Source organism: Pteropus alecto, unplaced genomic scaffold, assembly GCF_000325575.1.
Source record: "Pteropus alecto unplaced genomic scaffold, ASM32557v1 scaffold121, whole genome shotgun sequence".
NCBI classification, from domain to species: Eukaryota; Metazoa; Chordata; class Mammalia; order Chiroptera; family Pteropodidae; genus Pteropus; species Pteropus alecto.
Genome location: NW_006434369.1, coordinates 1,684,775 through 1,688,485, shown reverse-complemented (window position 1 = coordinate 1,688,485; position 3,711 = coordinate 1,684,775). Strand labels below are relative to the sequence as shown.

The following is a 3,711-nucleotide window of genomic DNA, read 5'->3' as shown; positions in this document are numbered from 1 at the left end:
AAAGCGTGATGCAATAGAAACGACTTTGGAGCTAACAAGAGACCAACCACTGTTATGTGCATTTAGAAAGAATCCATTGATGATACAAAAGAAATAATATGGTTAAACTTTCGCAACATTTTTAAAGACCTTCAATAATGCCTGATATCTTGAAAAATAAATGGCAGAGGGTAGGGGAGGGGGAGAGGGGAGGTAGATGGGGTAAAAGGGGTCAAATATGCGGTGACAGAAAGAAATCTAACTATGGGAGGTGAACACACAATGTAAATATATATATATGCCCTACTGTTCAAATGTACAACTGAAACTTATCAGATTTTGTTAACCAATGTCACCATAAAAAATAAATTAATTAATTAAAAAATAATGATAAAAAATAAAATTTTTATTAGAGGTAAAAAGAATTATTGAAGGCTTAATATTTTTGGTCTATTTACTGACCAAAGTAAATAAATGTTGAAGCAATAGTAGAAAATGGAGAAATGAGACCAGGAAGAAAGAAAAAGAAAAAAGTGGAGAGAAAAGAGCCAGCCAAGAAAGGCCACAGGCAATAGAAGGAGTGACAGAGATGAAATACAACAGTGCTGGTAAGCCCCAGGCCGCCTGAGGGATGAAAGAATTTCAGGGAAATATGGGAAATGGAAAAGAAACACAACTCGCAACTAGAGTAGATAAGATGTCTGGGGTTACTGAAGTCTAGCTAACCCCTATATCCACCACGGGCACTGAGAATATATTGACTGAACTCATAATGAACATCTTGAGTTATTATGAAAACATAATCTTCTTGGGTAGGTTTGTATTTTGTCATTTATCATATGGTATTGTAATTAATACTTTGTCCTCTCTTACTGCCTAACAAACCACCCAAAACAGTGATTTTAAACAACAATGTATTGTTCTCATAATTCTGTGTTGTCCGTCTGAGTGATCCTTCTGCTGGATTCGTCTGAGATCAATCATGTGGCTGCAGCCATCTGACACTCCTACTGTAGTCCAAGATAGCCTCAGTCACATGCTTGAGACCCTAGCCTTGGCAGGACACCTCCACTTTCCCCATAGTCCCTTTCATCATCCACTGTTAGACTAGCTTCTTCCCAACACTTTTCTCTCAAGGTTTCAGGTGAACAAACCCCAATGTGTGGCACTTAGATCAAGCCTCTGCTTGGGTCATGCTTTCTAACATGCCATTGGCCAAAGTAAGTCATTGACCAAATCCAGAGTCAATGGAGGCAAGTCCACATAAAGGCGACAATATCAGGAGGCTGATTTACCCTAAGAATCTATCACATCCACTGTGAATTTAAGAATTTAGAATATCAATAGCATTCCCATTACTTAGTACTTGCCTGGCACGCCTAGTGCATAATTCACATCTGGGCAGTTGTACTCCTTAGGGAGAATTTTAGACATTTTAGATAATATTTTGTGTGTTCTACTGAAATATAGCCTAAGCATGCACATATCAAATTATATAGTTTTATTATAAATTTTGTATCTTGTATTTCTCCTGTATATTGTAGTTTGAGCATTATGTTGATTTTTTTTTAAAAAAAATATGTTAGGTGTGTATTAGGTTAGATGATATATGAATTTTCTTTCGAGATGGTAATATTACATTACAAAAACACTTGTTACAACAAGGCAGTGTTTTGGGTCTGGTATTTGAGAAATTAATGATTTAAGTTTGAGTGTTTAATAACAGACTTCGGTTATTTCTAAACCCTTATATCCCAGATGAAATGTTACTACATTGTTTAATTATTATTGTTAATTTTGATCTCTGTGTTGTGAGAATGTGGAGCAGGAAGGCGAGGGGGTCATTTATGCTTCACAAAGCAGTGAAAAATCACCAAAAGTTCATACTTTATTCTGCTAGACCCAACACTTTTCCAGAACCCTAAACTGCTTCAACTACCCTCCTTCGCATGGCGAATTTGCTTATAGAATTCTGTTTGAATTGTGAATTTATTATACAACAATATACACAGGATTCTTTTCTAGCTTGAGGGTGTAACCGAACAGATGGCGCAGTTCCTGAGCCCAGCAGCTGGAGGGGACCGAGGCTGCACACGGCACACAGTAGGAGCACCATAAACGTTGATTGACTGAGTTCATTGCGGCGGTTGACGCGAAGCCATCCACTCCCCAGGCAGTATCCTTATCTCTTTCCAAGCCCACACCCCTGGCCGGAGCGGCAGTGAGCTCGGAGCAGATGGTGAGTCCCGGATGCCAGGTGTGCTGCACGCCCAGCACGGTCCGGGGCGCTGAGGTCTTTGGTCCCTGCCTCGCCCAAGCCCTCCCCTCCCCTCCCCACGAGCTGCCCGCCACCATCTGCGCCACGCGTGATGTAGGACCGCGGCACGACGCCGAGAGGGGAGGGCTAGGAACTGAGAGATCCGGTGCTCCCACCCCCACGCACCCGCCTCTCCTCCCTGCCCCGTGTCACCTGGCAGCCGGTGCCGTCTCCGCGCCTTCCCACCTCCCTCTCTGCAATCAAACGCCTTTCTTCCTCTCCTCTCATCCTCTCTTTCACTGATCTGGCATCTTGCTTTTGCTTCCTCTGCCTACTCCCCAGCGGGTTTTCCTCCCCGCAGACGCACCGCCCCTGCCCGCCCTCGCACACCCTCCAATTGTAGGTCAACTGGTTTGCTAACGTGGACTTAGGTTTGCTCTTGTTTAAGGGCTTTTCCCTAAGTGAAATCAGCCGCTTTCCTCACGGGGCTCCAACTGTAATTGCTTCTATTCAGTTGTTGGGTTGGGGGTGGGGATTCTGTAGTGTGTGCTCGCATCCACACCGCGTGCTGGGGTCACTGGGACGGCTTCGGGAGCCCCGAGTTGGTGTAGGCAGCCCCATCCGGACACTTATAGAAAGGCAGAGACAGGTGAATGCACCGGAACACAGCGAGCCGAGCCCCTCCACAAAGCTTTGCTTCTAAGGAACCACATGCCTCGGGGCGCAGCCTCTAACAGTTATTCACCTGCCGTAAGCTACGGCCTCTCAGACCTGAAACCAGGGTGGAATCACTGGGACGTCGGGTACGCCCCTTGGCAAGTTCGCCTGGCACCCTAGGGCGCCTCTGCTGCCCTCGCGGACCCCAGGACGCCCGCCCCACCCCGCCTTTCCCGCACTAGCGAAAGGCGAGGGTGGGCACCCAGCACTCTTCCTCCTCCCAGTCCTCGGGGAGGGGAAGCATGAGGATTCGGGTGCAACCAATTGTCAACGTCCCTTCTCTCTGTGGCTTTTTCCTGCCCCCGCCCTCTGCGCTCACACGCCCCGCTCTGCCCTCCTGAAAGAGCCCAGGCAGCTGCACACTCAGTGAGGCCTCAGCCTGCGGCTAGCCGGGAGGGTGCCCAGCCAGGGTTCGAATGTCGGATGCTAGCCGGAGCGTGGGGCCCAGATGCACAGTTCTCAGAGCGCATTTAGGTGTCCAGAGCACAAGCTGTGGGCACCAACAGAGAAGGGGAACTAGTGGCTGGCAGTTCTGGTTAGCGACAGAACTGGGCACCATCGCCCCGGGCCAAGCTGGCTCCGGGGGTGGGGAGATGGAAGAACTCAGCTCCGAGAAATGACCCCCAGCCAGCCCGGGTCGGTTGCAACTTTAAAGGGGGACTAGGAGCTCGCGAGGGTGTCTTCACTTGGCCTGAATGTGTGTGCGCGTGTCCGTGAGTCTTCAGCTCCTTCCCGGGTTATAAAGCCTAAAAGGAAGA

General features: G+C 47.8%; 1 long non-coding RNA gene across 2 annotated transcripts in view; it reads right to left on the bottom strand.

Annotated features, from left to right (window-relative positions):
• Nucleotides 1–3,711, bottom strand: part of LOC112477655 — a 63,948-nt gene extending 60,237 nt beyond the window's left edge. For both annotated transcript variants that reach the window (XR_003045552.1, XR_003045551.1), the window contains exon 1: nt 2,450–3,711. This is a non-coding gene — a long non-coding RNA (uncharacterized LOC112477655). The remainder of the gene's footprint in view (nt 1–2,449) is intronic.